Source organism: Grammomys surdaster, unplaced genomic scaffold, assembly GCF_004785775.1.
Source record: "Grammomys surdaster isolate TR1022 unplaced genomic scaffold, NIH_TR_1.0 125357, whole genome shotgun sequence".
Taxonomy (NCBI): Eukaryota; Metazoa; Chordata; class Mammalia; order Rodentia; family Muridae; genus Grammomys; species Grammomys surdaster.
The window spans coordinates 58,766-76,093 of NW_021620229.1; the positions used below are offsets into that span (position 1 = coordinate 58,766).

Sequence of the window (17,328 nt, forward strand, 5' to 3'; positions counted from 1 at the left end):
TAGCACGTGTCCTCGTGTGTGGAGACCAGGGGACAACATTTGTTGTTGTTCCTTAGGCTGTGCCACTCACATCTCTGCCTTGCACACACACATGTCTTACCCCTTTAAGGACAAGAGTCCTCATAGGCTAATAAGTAAGCTAGGCTAGCTGACCGGGGAGCCTCCTGGATTTGCCTCATTCTACCTCCTTGGCTCTGAAGTGGCAAGAGCTTTCTACTATGCCCATTTATTTTGAGTACATGCCAAAATTCTATGTATATTCTATGTAATTCTATATGTGTGTTAGACTTTTAAGAATTTTATCTTTTCAAGATAAAATTTTATCTTTTCAATTTTATTTTCTTATTTTTCAGCTCTATTAGGAGGCACCAATACTATCTTTAGTACAAATGTAGTCTCAGAACTGAGACAATATTTTTTAGTACATATCCTGATTTCTTTTCGTGTACTGTTGGAATCATGGTTAGTACCAGCCTTGTAAGTCCTGAGCATCTGTGTACTTGCTCCTTCCAGTAGCTCCTGGACTTGGGAGGTTTTCACAGACTTGTGCTTGTCAACTCTCTGATCATAATTTGCAGGGAAGTCTTGTATTTCCAGGATTTTCTTTATAGCTCTCTCCTGTTGGTGGCTTATGGGGTGGCTTCTAGTCCTATTGACTTTCTTTAGTTCACAGCTGTCTCTTTACTCAGGGAGATTACTGTAGTGTTTGGGGTCTTCTGCTGTGGGTGAGTCAATGGTTAAAACTTAATTTGTACCAAGTAGGATTGTCTTATGCACAGTGTTTACTATGTGCTGCTTATCTTTTAAGTTATGTAGATTGAAGAGTAAAAATTCACCCCATCCCTGCTTATCATATCCTCAGGCAAAAGTCCCTACAGCTGTGTTTTCATTCTAAATAATCTTTATAAGAATATTCTTTTTTGTTCACTTTATCTATTGAAAATTTAAAATAACTTCTATTTTTATTGCTATGGTCAGAGAAGAAAGCCCATCCTATTTCTGTTTTGTTTTGATTTTGAGAAAATAGGATAGATGTCTTTGTGATCTAATAGGTTTTTTATTAATTGTGTGTACACATAAGTATCTGTATGTGAGAGGAACAGTGAGGCCTGGGACAGAACCCTGGAACTTTGAACATGCCAGATAGATCAGGTGGGTGCTTTGCCATTGAGCAACATCCTTTTCTCCTATGGATCCTACTCTCTCTGCTGAGTTTCAAATACATTGCTGATTCATACAAGGTTTTTTTGATTTTAAAGGTACTTTAAAATATTTACCTTGTGGTTGATCCAAGAACTACTCTTAAAATCTGAAGTTCTTTCATTATGGTAGGACTCTTAAGAATATATCCAAGTTATGGGGTACTTAATGACCCTTATCAATTTAGAATAATTTGCATTTGATATAGCTTTCTAAAACAATAAAACTGGACATGGGAAACTGACAGGAGTTCAAGGCCAGATTTGACTTAAGCAGCGAGGTTCTATTTTGAAATAAAAGGAAGGAAGTAAAGCTAATTTTTTCAAATGATATTGAAAATAATTTGCTGACTAATCTCTAGATAAGCATGATACCTACTCTTAGATGCTAAGAAATATTCAAATAATTATGTATAGTATATTTAAAATTCGAAACTCTCTTTTACCTGGGAATATAACTCAGTGATAGAGCACTCGCCTAATATTTATAAACCTCTGGATTTGAATCCCATCATTGTAAAACAAAACCTAGCACTCTCCAATTTCACTACTGTAAATGAGCCACATTAAGTATATATATTACATTTTTTATGTGTATGTGTGCATATGTGCCACACTTTGATTGTGGTCAGAGGACAGTTTGCAGTTGTTAGTTCCCTTCATCTACCATGTGGGTCCTGGAGATTGAGTTTCAGTCATCAGCCTTGATGCCAAGCACCTTTTTTGCCTAGCCATTCCACTAGCCCAAGATTCTATATTTTCAGGCCACATTTTATATATGTAATTTTCTTCAGATATTTAAACAACTATTTGGGAATATTTACAGTTTAACTGAGCTCACATTTTTTTTTTAAAGATTTATTTATGTAATGTAGTGAATACAGTGTTGCTATCATCAGACACACCAGAAGAGGGCATCTGATCCCATTACAGCCACCATGTGGTTGCTAGAAATTGAACTCAGGACCTCTGGAAGAGTAGTCAGTGCTCATAACCACTGAGCCATCTCTCCAGCCCCCCCCCCTTTTTTTTTTTTGCTTTTTTAAAGATTTATAGAGCTTACATTCTTAGAGATACATTATTTCTGTTGAGAAGGATTAGTGTATGGGTAATGAGCCCCGTAGCTACTGCTGTTAGACTCATAATTAGAAGTTCTGTCAGGAGAAGAATCAAGGCCTGTTATGTATTTGAAGTTGGGAGCTGGAACATAACTCCACCTCAGCTGCAACTCAGAGCTGGCAGCTCCAATTCCAAATAAACCTGAAAATGCCATCTGAGCCACCTTTCTTCTCTACTTTCCCCAGTGTCTAGTCTTTGAGCTTTGCAGAAATAGCCATAATTTTAAGATATTTTACTCTATATTCGTAGATGTGAGAATTTTTTAAATGTTCTCTGTGGCCTTTCCAGTCCTCACTGTAAAGGTTTAATGGAGCTTGACCACGAGTGCTTAGACAGAAAACTTTCCATTGAAATAGTTGCGTCTAGTTTGCAATAAAACATTATGAGGCTCTAGTTAGATTTATCATGTTTCTATTTTTCTGTGTTATAATTTTTTCATATGCCTGCAAGTGTTGATCTGCACTTGAAAACATAATATACTGAATTCATTGCCATTTTATAAAAGTACACTGCTAAAATTGAATTTAACAAACCTCTGTCCCTTGCTTTCTCAGCTTTTTGGTTGAATTGGTAGTGCCTGCATATATCTTCACCACACTTTATCATTATAACAACACATTAGCAGACAAATCAGTTATTATTACATCAATAAGCCCTTGCTGGGAACCTTCATTTACATTTTTAAGCAAGATGGTCCAGGCAGCTTAATAATTTGCCAAAATCCCATCCAGGAATTGGTTTGAGACTTAAAGAGAAAAGCTATATCAAATTTTTCTTTTGTTTATTTTTAGACATTTTTTTTTGCCCAAGAGTTAATTTTGCCTCTGCTTAATTGCTTTACAGGCATTCTTGTAATGTTACACAATAGGAGAGGGAGGGAGGGAGGGAGGGAGGGAGGGAGGGAGGGAGGGAGGGAGAAAGAGGGAGAGAGAGAGAGAGAGAAAGGGAGAAAAAGGAGCTGTGACTGCGTGGTGTGTATCACACACCCCGTGCTAGAAAGGAGAGAACGAATCAGCAAGCTGGTTTGACCAGAAACAGAACTGCCTATGACAGATTAAGAGACAAGCAAGGCTTGGAATCTGAGAGCAAGCAGAGTGGAAATTTACTGCAGCTCTCTGTGAGTGTTCAAGTGATCATTTTTTGCTAACGTTTTCCGGTGGTGACTGTTACTTCTCAGAGTCAGAAAGTCAAGACAGAATTGTGCTAAGTTTTTTCTCCACCACACTTGAGTAGGAGGCGGCATACTTTAATGGAAGTTAAAGGCTACTTCATCTAAAGTGTTTTGAACCCAAGAAAAGAGCTGTCTTCAGCACCTCACCATGGGTCTGCTTTTTGTTGCTTAGACAAGTCGGGAGTTTCTATATCCCTTGGTGAGTATCAACAAGATTGTCTGTATTGGTTTGGGTTGAGGAAAATGGATTAATAAGGTACAGTTGAATTCTACAGTTATGCTTATATTCATTTTAAATTAGAATGTTGCCTCGTTTCTCTGCATAATGAACTGCTGTTACTAGGAGAAGTTTGAAAAAAAAAAAACAACTACAAAACAATACTTCTCTGTTGCCTAAGGCACTTGAATCCTTACCAACTATTTTGTGTCCACCAAATATCTTATTTTGGAAATGGGTTTTAATTTACAGTTTCCAAAAATAAAATAGTGGCAATGTACTGTTTTTCATGTTTTTCTATAAAGTGCTTGAAAACTTGGAAGTATAATATTAGTAAATTTAATACTATCCTTATGGTGTTTGGTATAATAAGTTATTATGAACTTTATCATTCAGCCATAATTCACCTTAAAGTATTGCTAGCACTAATTGAAAGTGCATATAATTTAAACATTAAATGCTACTATGAAATCCAAAATGATGGCTTCTCCAAAGTTCTATAAGAAAAATAGAAAGGAGATAATCTATATTTCTGAGTTATACGAGTTAAGCAGTTATTTTCTTCTTATAGTGATCCCAAGTTCTCTTGCAGAGAATATAACTAGAAATATATAAAAGAGCAAAGGATATAGATTCTTACTACATTTATTTTCATTTCAATAAAGGTTCCATTTGTATAATCTTTAATAGGATATTGTACACTCTGTACAGCTACATATATACAGATAAAACATATGTGTTCTATTTAAAGGTATACATAGAAAGTATGTGATCATTCTCCTGTAGAAGGAAGTGTGTATTGTTAACTATTAAGTAGATTCATTACATAAAGATGGTTATTTTCAGCAAAATTTCCACTCTGCCCTGTACTAGTCTCAAGAGATATATGCCTTCAGTTATTGATTGAAGTGAGTCTTTTTAAGGCAGAAAAAATTAATTAAGATGAAGACTGCAAAGAGCTAGTAAACACGTGGCAGGCTTAGAGCCTGGACATAAAATGACTCGCTTTTCCAATCGCTTCTGTGGGTACAGAAGCCTGTAGAACAGGTTTTGTTTTGTGCCTTATTTTCCTCCAGTTTGTTGATTTATGTACAAGAAATCAGTTGATCTATGGAAACTTCTGAACACTATCATACAGTAAAGTCAGTATATCAATCCTCCATCCTTAGATGGTTAGAAAATTTACATTAAACTTGACAGTCTTTATGGGAGGTTACTTTAGTAATTTGCTAGTGTTACCTTAGTGAAGGTTCCCTTTCCTGAGCCCACAGTAATGTAAATATACAAAGAAAGAATAAGGCATCTCACTTCACAAACATTGTATTTCATAAGTTCATTTGTGAGCAGACTATTGAGTCTAAGATCCCCTTTCCTTGAAAAATAATTTATCAAGTAGCTGCTACGTTTTTATTATAGGCTGATATTTTATTTACACTACAGAAAGACCATTGCCACCTTGAGAGGGATTAGACAGTCAGTTCTAGTGTCAAAACTAAGCCTGAAGCAAGCATGAGAAAGTCTTATTTCTGCTGCATATCAGTGCTTAAAGAAGAGCAAGTATAACAAGCTCGCTGTAATTGGAAGGGTGCTTAAATGGGATTCTTAGAACTTCCAAAGTTGGTTGCAATTTATATAGTATTCAATCTGACATTACTTTCAGATTTCTCTTGGTATAGGAACCTTTCTAGACTTTGCTTCTCTGTGCAGCCAGTTCTGATACAGCGAGTAGCACATAATAGGCACCTGAAAAGAGTTATTACCTGAGGACTGGCTTGCCTCTTTGGTCTACATAAATGGAATGGATAGGCTGGTGAGATGGCTCAGTCAGTACAGTGTTTGCTGACCTAACATCCTCCTTAAAAATCTAGATGTGGTAATACACCCCTGCAATACAGGTGCTAGGTAGGTGAGGATAGGATTCCAGAGCTTGCTGGCCAGTTGGTCTTACTGAATTGCTGAGCTCCAAGTTCAATGAGAAACCCTGTGTTGGTAAAATAAAGTGGAGAGAAATGGAGGACATTAACTTTCTGACCTCTCTAGCATGCACATCTATATGCATACCCACTTGCACATACATACACATACGTGACCACATATACACATGAAACACACACATTTTCCCACCACTACCACCACAAAGAGAGGGGAGGGAGGGAGGGAGGGGCAGGCAGGCAGTAGCTTTTCCAAAGTTCCCAAAAAAAGTATGGAGGCTTTAGGGCTATAGATTTTCTGTTATGAGAAAGAGATGGCCTGGAGTGAATTGACTGAATTATGAAATGAAAGTTAGACAGTGGTACTAACATATAAGAGACGGAGAAAAGACTGGTGTATCTGTGTGCCAGTCTTGAGTGAGTGAAGTTGCTGAGGAGAGGAGCCCAGAGCATGTATGTGTTCATAATCTTGAATACACGAACACATTGAGGTGAACTTAAAGGGATTATCTATTTCATATGTGTACCAGGAGAAATATGAAGAAATAGGACCTATGTGAAAAAATTCAGATTAACTCTCTCCAAGTTTATCTATCCAGATCAGTAGATTGGTCCTGAAAATTTCTTCAAAGTGCTTATACACAAAATACACAAAATACGAAAGTTAGCAGTGCTATCGAAGTGATGCAGTCAGTGAAACAGCGAGTAATTGTAGGCCACACTTACCTAGATCACCCTTTCTTCATTCTGTTCTAGAATAATGTAAATGTAGTGATTTTGAGTAATCCTAAGTGGCATATAGTAGGGTTTTAATATATATTAAATAAGATAGATTGGGACACTTTAATGTTATATGCATATACGTACATACATACATACATACATACATATATACATACTTATTTTGTCACTTAGAGAAACTAGCCCATTGCTTTTAGAAGGACAAAAAAAATCCATTGCAACCATATTGACAGGCATATTGCAGTTATACTTACTCTTCCATTGGTAATTAAAATAATTGGCTTAAACAGAAATCTTTACTATCTGTAAATGAGTAAACATACTTTCTAACTTTGTGATTTAAGTTTCCAGCAGACAATCATCAAATATCTTCTTACTTTGAAAGACAAAGGATTATATTAATATCTCAGCCAGAAAATCTAAGTCTGTTGTGGGTATATATTGAGTAAGAAGTAGCTTCGGCTGAATCCCTTTCGTGTCTACATTCTTGGTAATATTTTTATAGACCGACAGTAGATAAGTGCAGAGCTTATGATGCTGGGAAGTGTTTGTTTTCACAGTATACCTAGGAGCCAGTCTAATGCTCAGAACAGTATCTAACCAAAGTGCAGTGTCATGTACACTATGTAGTGCTTAGTGAAGACTGAAAATGCTGGAATATGAGTCTTATTTTTTACATTTACTCTGCGTGTGTGTGTGTGTGTGTGTGTGTGTGTGTGTGTGTGTGATGAGTATAAAGGAGAGAGGATAACTTGAGGTTACTGGTTCTTTTCTTCCACCTTGTAGGTTTCAGAGATTGAACTCTAGCATCAGGTTCAGCAGCAAACATTTCTATCCAGAGCCATCTCTCCAGCCCTTATTTATTCTGTTATAAAGAAAACCATTTGAGGATTTCAGTGAGCCTAATACTTTCGTTATTGCTACTGGTTTGGGAAAATACTGATTTAACTACAGATGTCTATATAAATTGAGATTGTGAAACTCAGTCAAATATCACTTCATTAATAATCATTCATAGTTAACCAATGTAGAATATTTTAGCTCCTAGAAATGACTGAAGCTGTCAGCAAAAATGTTACTGTGAGCCTAACAAATGAAGTTCCTGGATTTTCTGGAACAATAGTAAGTTCTTAAACTCACAGTAGAAATGTTAGTGGTTTTATGTCTTTCTAACTTCTTATATTTTTTTAAAAATTTATGTTATATAGTGCATTGGAGAAAAAGTATAGTTACTAAAAGACACAATTCTCTCTTATAAAAGACTTTTTATTCTCATGTAAGCTTGACTAAAGTTTCTAGATCAATGAGAATTCATAAGACATTTCTCACAAGTTTTCTGTTTCTGTGTAAATTATTCAGTTTTAGAAAATGTCTCTCTCCTACAGACACTGTTGTTAAAACAAACCATATAGAAACTAAGTCAAGCCAGGTGTGGTTGCACACGCCTTTAATCTTAGGTTCTCAATCTATAGTCAGGAGCCCTTATGGAGGGTCAAGTGACCCTTTCACAAGGTTCATCTAAGACCATAATAAAACACAGATATTTACATTATGATTCATAACAGTAGCAAAATTACACTTATGTAATAGCAATGAAAATAATTTATGTTTGGAGTCACCACAGCATGAGGTATTAAAGGGTTTTAGCATTAGAAAGGTTGAGAACCACTGCTCTAGAGAAAAGAATTTTCGTGAAATCATTTTTTTATACTTTATCAGTAGTTTGCTCATTTTCGATTTTTGCCTGTCAGTTTTAAAGTACAAAATTCAGTTGTGGTTTCTAATAATTTTGGAAAGAATACTTAAATATTGAGATAAAGTTGGAAGATATTTTTGCCATTTGTAATAGCTGGTGCTGTGGCAAATCTAACTATAGTGATACATTTTATAATTTATCTATGTGACAGCAATTCTCAGTTTTGATCTTGGTGGGAATATTCTTGGACATAGCAAATTAGTACTTTTAGGTGTACTTTTCAGTTTTAAAATTCACATCTAATGAAATCTATGAATTTTGTTTAAAGATTTATTTATTTGTTATGTATATGAGTACAGTGTCTCTGTCACACCGGAAGAGGGCATTGTATCCCATTACAGATGGTTGGGGGCCACCATGTGGTTACTGTGAATTGAACTCAGGACCTCTAGAAGAGCAGTCAGTGCTCTTAACCACTGAGACATCTCTCCAGCCCCAAATTTTCGAATTTTAAAAGAACAGTTCAGTCAGCATTGGCATTGTGTATACTCATGATATAACTTCTTGTCATTGAATTTAAAAACAAATCTTTTATGCCTGGTCATTTGCCATTTATGTATTTTTATTGCATATCTCTCTGCCTTTTGGAATACAGATAAGATTATCGACCCTTGAAACTTACTGATCTACTTTTTAAATGTGGTTATGGGTTTCTGTTGAGGGTGTCTAAGAAGGATGCATGTGGAAGACTAGGGTGTTGCTCAGGAAGGGTACAGTGAAGCCACAGCTCCGTCTCCAGCACTGCTAAAGCAACAGAAGGTAGTACCTTGGATTTGTTTGGGGCTGTGGGTGTAGCTCAGTAGTAGAGCACTTGTCTAGGATACCAAGAATCCTATGTTCAGTTCCCAGTCTCATGCATATGTGCACCTGTACAGACATGGTTACACACACATACACATGCTCTAAGTCACAAGCTCTGAGAGTCTTGGAAATGGTCTCATCTTGATTGAAAAATAAACTCATGTTTTAAATAACAAGGTTAATTTTGACTTGAGGTTTTTTTTTAACAAGTTGGCTGTTCAGGTCATATAGATGCTTCTGTGAATGTTCAATTCCTGAAAGTTCTTTTTATTTGAGAGATAGATTTACTACTTCCTTCAAAATCCTGGTGAAATCTTTGACTTAAGAACTGTTATTGAACAGCACAGTTGGAAATGAGAAAAAAAAAGTCTAAAATACTCACTAACCACCCAAGAAAGACATTTTATACCTTTGAGATATCTGAAGTAAGATAACAAGGATATGCAATGCCTCAAATACCCCCAATTCCATTTAAATTGCTCAGATGACTGACGTTGGGCCATCTCTAATGGCTCTGTAAACACAAGTTAGGAGTGCTGCCAAATATACTGCACAGTCTCTGCCTGTGTTTGCTGGCCACAGAGCTAAATGATCTCTTTGGCTTTTTTTTTTTTTTTTCCTAGAGCCTGAGCCAAGTACCACTCTTCATGAAATTCCAAAGGCAAAGAAATTATATTTAACTAATGGCTTCAGAGGATGGGAGAGTCAGAATTCCACAGTGTGAACTTTAAAATAAAAAGGTTGCTTAGTAATTTTCAGTGCTATATGAAAGGTGTTTCCATTTGCCAGTCATTAAATAGTTTGACTGTACTACCCAGAGGCTGCCACTATGAACTCTTATTAACTCTGTGTGCACACATGTGTATTATGGTGCGTGTATATGAGCAGGTACACATGCACACACATTTGGAAACCAAAGGACAGCTTGAGGTGTACCTCAAGAATGGCTGCCAACCTTGTTGAAACAGGTCTGTCACTTGGACCTGAGATTCAACAGATTAGGCTAGACTGGCTGGCCAGCAAACCTTGGAATCCATCTGTCTGTATGTTACCATCACTCAAGTTTCAAGTGTATACCACCTTACCCAGCTTTTAGGTCAGTTTTAAATTAAAGAGAATGTTTAAATGTTTACTGTGTTTTTGAAAATTATATTTTCTTTGTCTTTTTCTGTTATCTATGAGTTATTTCTCTCATGGATTTTTTTTTTGTAAAGTGGATTTGCTGTAAAGTGCAGACTGGCCCCTTTAATGACCCCCTTCAACCTGCACCGTGGTGCCTGGCTAATATTCTTTTGGAGCAATGCTAGCCACTTCTCTTTGAAATCCCTATCACAGAATTCTTTTGTTTGTCTGAAGTTTTAATTATTTTATGTGTAGAAATTCAAAATTTTTATATTTGTAGTCTTTTTCTCTAAATTGTTTGTTTTGCTGCTCTGGGATAATAGAACTCTGGCCCCCTGATGTTCTAGGCAAGCACTCTGTCACCAACCTATCACACTCCCCCTCCCCCAATCCTTTCTTCAAGATTTGTTTCATTGCTTCTAAAATTACAGAGATGTGTACATTAGCATCCGTCTCTGCTATTTCCTCATTCACCTATGTGCTTTCCGATGTCACTGTCACTCAGTAGTTCATTACCCTTTCCAGTCATTTCCTTGTCGCTAGTGCTTTTCAAATGTGTTATCGGACTGTGGGAAAAGCACAATGGTAGAAAACAAACTTAGTATAGACTGAGGGTCCTAACTTCAGTTTATATTTTTGCAAATATAAAAGAAAAAACAAATCTATCTTTTGTTTTGTTTTTTTTTGGTTTTTTTTTTTTTTTGGTTTTTCAAGACAGGGTTTCTCTGTGTAGCTCTGGCTGTCCTGGAACTCACTCTGTAGACCAGGCTGGCCTCGAACTCAGAAATCCACCTGTCTCTGCTTCCCAAGTGCTGGGATTAAAGGTGTGCGCCACCACCGCCTGGCCAAATCTATCTTTATTGCTTACTGTCACTCATTAATATATCCAGTTAGGTTTGTTTTTTTTTTTAAACCTGTGATTAGAACTGTATCAAACCATGCATTTTAGGAATAATTGACATTTTAATACTATTTAGACTTTCCAGGCAAAAAAACTGTTAAAACCACTGCATCATAGAAACCCTGGCCCAAATGTGTAAGCAGACGTTGAAAGAAGCATGTGATACTGTAATGTTTACAATCATAACTAATTAAGAGCAGTGAGAACCTGGAGGACAAGTCAGTTGGGGCATTGTTCTCCATTAGGGTGGTCCAGCAAGCAGAGAGCTTGTTTTATTTCACCTTTCCAAGAGAAATGGTGTTGGACTCTAAGACCTAAAACCAGGGGACACTCTCTCACAGAAATACACGTGGTCGGGACACGCTGCAATAACATGAAGTTTAATGATACTAGTGCACTAGAACTTTCTCGCATGTAGGCAAGAGAGCCCCGAACAAAAGCTGGGAGCAGTTCTTATACAGAGTTCATGAGGGCAACCACAAAGTCTGACCTTCTCCGGTTTGGTCTCTAGGTGACTCAGATTATGACAAGGAGTGTCCTGGAATATGTCTGTATGCTCTGGACCTTCCTCACCCACAGGTGGGTTCCCTCCCCTGTGGTCTGAGGAATGTTAATCAGCCTCTCCTTTCTTCTTCTGAATGTTAATCTAACAAGTATCCTCTGACTAAGGAATGTGCCCTTCCTGGGATGTGTCCTGGGACAGTGGGGTTCTTTCAAATTTAAGTTCAAACCAAGACTCGAAAGTCCTACAATGGATAGGAAACTGGGCATTGCTTCCTTCTTCTTTAAAAAGATTTTCTGTAGGAGCTGGGTGACCTAGCTTAAGAACATATACTTCTCTTGTGGAGGATTGGTGCTCTGCTTCCTGTACCCATAAAGGGTGGCTAATAAAGGTGTTACTCCGAGGACTTCAGAAGATCTTAATGCCTCTGCTTTCTACAAGCCCTTCTCTTATATACAGACCTACATGCATAAACATAATTAAAAGTGATGAAAATAAAAAATAGTTTATTTAAATTATTATTCGTCTAACCATTTAACTTAGAGCATTAAAACTATAATTTGTTATTAAATAAAATATTATAATAAAATAACTTTTGTATATTAGAATTTATTATTTCATTTATCTTAAAATACCAACAAGGGAAAGTGCTATTGAAGAATTTTATTTTCAGATATAGACTAGACTATATTTTTTACTACTCTTAGTCACTCTATGGTACTATATCTAAAAATTGATTCCTCTGTCTATCTGCAATTTTTTTAATAGGATATTTTATTTATTTACATTTCAGATGTTATCCCCTTTCCCCATTCCCCCTCCCCCATAAGCCCCTTATCACATCCCTTTTTCTCTTTTTTGCTTTTATACCATTTTAATTTTATGCAAGTATTAATATCAGTTCTAGGTTAAGGAACTAGCAATACAATAGATGCAAATAGTCAAGGAACAAGAAAGACAATAAACACTGATAATGCATATTCCACGACAGGTAAGGAAGGCATTCTTGTCAGAATGACCTAAGACAGGCTCAGACTTGTTTATGCAATAAAAAAGGGGGAGATGTGGAGAGCTTTTGTGGCTGCCTGGCAGGAATCTGACATTGGCCAAGGACAAGGAAATGGGCTGCAGGCAGGAATCTGACATTAGGCTAGAACAAAGAAGTAATTTCAGGCAGAAATCTAAATCCTAGGCTAGAACAAAGAAATAATTTCAGGCAGGTATATAAATCTTAGGCTAGAACAAAGAAGTAATTACAGGTTGGAATATAAATCTTAGGCTAGAACAAAGAAGTAGTCTTCAGGCATGAAAATTACTTTAGGCTAGCACAGGGAAGTAGGCTCAGATATTTTAGTCTTCCTGATAAGCCCTAGCTGCAATTTTTTATTGGTTATTTTATTTATTTACATTTTAAACATTGTCCCCCTTCCCAGTCTCCCCTCCAGTCTGTCTATCCCATCCCTTCTCCCCTTTGCCTCTAAGAGGGTGCTCCTCTACCCACCAACCCATTCCCTTCTCACCTCTCTAGCATCCCCTTTCTCTGGAGCATCAAGCCTCCATAGGACCAAGGGCCTCCCTTCCACTAATGCTAGATAAGGCAGTCTTTTGCTACCTATGTATCTGGGGTCATAGACCTACCCATGTATATATACTGTTTGGTTGGTGGTTTAGTCCCTGGGAGCTCTGGGGAGTCCAGTTAGTTGATAATATTGTTCTTATGGGGTTGCCGTTTCCTTCAGTCCTTCCCCTAACTCTTCCATTGGGGTCGACCTGGCTCAGTCCAGTAGTTGGCTGTAAGTATCTGCATCTGTATTAATCAGGTGCTGGCAAAGCCTTTCAGGGGACAGCTATACCAGGCTCCTGTCAATAAGCACTTCTTGGCATCAGCAGTAGTATCAGATTTGGTGTCTGCAGATGGGATGGATCCTAAGGTGGGGCAGTCTCTGGATGGTCTTTCCTTCATTCTCTGCTCCATTTTAGTCCCTGCATTTTCTTTAGACAGAAGCAATTCTGGGTTAACATTTTTGAAATGGGTGAGTGGCCCAATCTTTCAACTATGGGCTGTACCTATCTACTGAAGGTGGTCTCTACAGGATCTGTCCCCCCTTTGTTGGGTATTTCAGCTAATATCATCCCCATTGGGTCCTGGGAACCTCTTAATTCCCTGATGTCTGGGACTATCTAGTGGCTCCCCCCAGCTCCCCACATTTCTGTTCATTTTCCTGACCCTCTGAACTTCTCTCTTATCTCTTCCCATACCTGATCCTGATCCCCTTTTCCCTCCCCTTCCTCTCTCCCTCTCAGGTCCCTCCCTCCCTCTACCTCCCATGATTATTTTGTTCCCTCTTCTAAGTAGGATTGAAGCACCCACACTTTGGTCTTCCTTCTTGTTAAGCTTCATATGGCCTGTGAGTTGTATTGTGGGTATTCTGAGCTTTTGGGCTAATATCCACTTATCAGTGAATGCATACCATGTGTGTCCTTTTGGGTTACCTCACTCAAGATGATATTTTCTAGTTCCATTCACTTGCCTGCAAATTTCATGAAGTTATTGTTTTTAATAGCTGAGTAGTATTCCATTGTGTAAATGTACCACTTTTTTTTTTTTATCCATTCTTGTGTTGAGGGACATCTAGGTTGTTTTCCAACTTCTGGCTATTATAAATAAGACTGCTATGAACATAATGGAACATGACTCAGGCTCTAAGATCAATAATTGACAAATGGGATCTCATAAGATTGGAAAGTTTCTATAAGGCAAAGGATACTGTCAGTAGGATAAAATGTCAACCTACAGATTGGGAAAAAAAATCTTTACCAACCCTACATCTGATAGAGGGAGGGCTAATATCCAATATATACAAGAACTCAAGAAGTTAGACTCCAGAGAACCAAATAGCCCTATTAAAAAATGGGGAGCAAAGCTAAACAAAGAATTCTCAACTGAGGAATCTTGAATGGCCAAGAAGCACTTAAAAAAATATTCAAAGTCCTTAGTCATCAGGGACATGCAAATCAAAACAACCCTGACATTCTACCTCACACCAATCAGAATGGCTAAGATCAAAAACTCAGACAACAGAAGATGCTGTCGAGGATGTGGAGAAAGAGGAACAGTCCTCTATTGCTGGTGGGATTCCAAGCTGGTGCAACCACTCTGAAAAACAATCTGCTGGTTTCTCAGAAAATTGGAAATAGTTTTACCTGAAGAGCCAGCTATACCACTACTGGGCATATACCCAAGATGCTCCAACTTTTTCCAATTCTTAATCAGCAACTGCTTGTTCTCTTTCTTCCCAGTTCCCTACCTTTGGCAGATCTTTTAGAATATTTGTCTTTCTGTGCTTGGTTTATTTCAATAATGATCCATAAATGTTGTCACAAGTGGCATGACCTACCTTCCTTTGGGTGTGTGTGTGCACATGCCACAGTGGATTGCGTTTGTGGAGTTGATTTTCACCTTCTGACTTTACATAGTTTCAAGGGATTGAACTCAGGTTATCAAGCTTGCACAGAGAGTACTTTACCCTCTGAGCCATCTCCTGTTTTTAAGGCCAATTAACATTCTGTGGTGTGTCTTTATTCATCTATTAGTAGACATAAGTTAATTATGTGTTAACTGTGTAAGCAATGCTGCAGTGATCATGGGATGCAGATTTCCCTTCACACGTTGAGTTCAACACCTTTGGATATGTCTCTTGAAGTGCAAACATTGACCAACTAGTTGGTAATTCTACCAGTAACTTTTTGAGGACCTCCAAACCACTTCTTTTCCTAGATATAGCAAGTTATATCTCCACTACCAGGACAGTGGAGTTCCCTTTTAAGATATTCTCGACAACAGAGTTCTTTCATCTTTCTGTATTTTGATTAGCTTGTGTCACAATCCATTTGTGACCTAATTGTGGAGCCTGGTGTAGTGCATGCTCTGACTCTGCTCAGGTGGTCATCCCACCCCTCCATGGGTTGGAGTGCGGCACAGGGTAGGCAGATGTTACTAGAACAGGAATGAAATAGCTCCAGAGAATTTTTTTGTCTCTGGTTCAGTTCTTTCTTCTTCTATCACAATTTCTACTCTTTTCTTGGAGATGTTTGGGGTGGTTTCCTCTTTAACTTTTTAAATTCTTTTTTATTGTTATTCCCATGTGAATGAATTATAATTGTAGATTCACACCCTCTCACATGTCCTGCCAACAATATAAAGGCTTCCTTTCAAGAACCATTTCTGAATTTTAGCGTTAGTTTTATTGAGCTGTTTGTTGGCTTGATTCTATTAAATCTTTTTAGCTTTACATCTATAGATATATGGATATAATCTATGTGTACAGAAATATATCTAGACGTTTAATTGTGAGGCTGTATACACTTTTTTTCCCTAGAACTATGTCTATTTTCTCATGGTCCTGTGAAGGTAGATAGGTCTGGCCAGTCCTAGAAACTTTTTTTTTTTGCATTGCATTGCTGTTGTTTCTTTAAAAGGCCATTCTGTTGGAATGTGCATTGGAAGAGGATTATTTGTTTCTTTTAAAAGCCACAAGACAAACGTAAGTTTGTATTTTATCATTAACCCGGATTAGAAAGGTCCTTTAAGTGATAGGGTTTAAATGTTTTTTGTCTTTATACAAAGCATAAGCCATTGCATCTTTTGCTACTGTGATTCTCTTCCTTGTTTCCTTTTATGTCTGACTTACTCCATTCCCTCTCTGCTATTATTTCATGTGGGATAACACTCTATTTTCTTCATATTGCTATTAAGTATGCACACAGATATAATGATATATATGCACTTTTAATATCCTTTGCCATCATCTAGATTTTTAAAGTGTTAGCATTATCATTATTTAACCTTTTCTGGATTAATTTAAAAGGTGTTTTTATTTTAAAATAGAAAAATGATAGTCAAGAATATTAATTTCTGAATGCAGTCTATTCATCAAAGCTAGGTGGGAATGCAAGTATTGTTTTCCCAGTACTGGCAATGAATGGAGAGACCTTGTACTTGGTTGGCAACCGAGCCACATGCTTGCCTGAGCTTGGATTTATGTAGCAAATGTTCTAAGTCAACAGCTGGCTCCTTTTAAAGTGTTTAGTGTGACTGACTGGATGAACTAGACACATATCAAACAGTGTCCAGGAAGTAAAGTTGGCAACCAAGTTTGTGTGCAGAGGGGAAGGTATCCAGGCTGAGAGTGGATGGCCTGGCCAGTCTGATGAGAGAGAAGTGGGCATGCAGGAAACTTCTGCCTTAATTTGCTAGGATCCTGGTATAAGATTTGAGGCTTGTGTCTTGATTTCCCTCAACGTTTCAGTCAATTGTAAAATGTTATGAAATGAATTTGATATTGTACTTATTTCATCCAATGCTACATTTAAGATATGAAAACGTTTCTAAAAAGAGTACTGTGCTAAGGGGTGCTGTGTGGCAGTGCGCTATTGCATCCTCCCCTTGCATCTCAAGTATTTGCTTTCTCCATAGTCTAGAGTACCAAAGAACAGAGGGGGGTTTTGCTCGTTCATGGCTCAAAACTCTGCTGTTAGCAAGCATGGATCCTGTGCAGAACACTTGACTTCATTGTTTGTTTTCCTAAATACTCTCCAGTAGAAAGAAGTTCATTTATTATTTTGGATTTTGGAGAGTAATTTTTTCTTTTTCTCTTTGCTGTTATTATGTGCTAATTGTACAGAGTACTGGATTCTATAAAGATACTATCTTTTTAGCGTATTATATAATTTGATCATATGCAACCCCCACATCTTTCCTTTTTTCTCTGCCTTTATCACCCTCCTGCTTGGCTTCTTCTGCCACTCGTCATTAGCTTTCTGTGTGTGTGTGTGTGTGTGTGTGTGTGTGTGTGTGTGTGTGTGTGT

The 17,328-nt window shown here is 37.5% G+C and overlaps 1 protein-coding gene across 4 annotated transcripts in view; it reads left to right on the forward strand.

The window, feature by feature from the left end:
- Cab39l (calcium binding protein 39 like) overlaps positions 1-17,328 on the forward strand; it is a 107,876-nt gene that overhangs the window by 29,494 nt on the left and 61,054 nt on the right. Inside the window, exon 1 of one of the 4 annotated variants that reach the window (XM_028785886.1) lies at positions 3,321-3,688. The exons of the other annotated variants lie outside the window; for them this stretch is intronic. The gene's annotated coding sequence lies outside the window, so the exon portion shown is untranslated. Of the gene's footprint in view, positions 1-3,320; positions 3,689-17,328 lie in introns of those variants that run through there. 4 annotated transcript variants of the gene reach the window in all.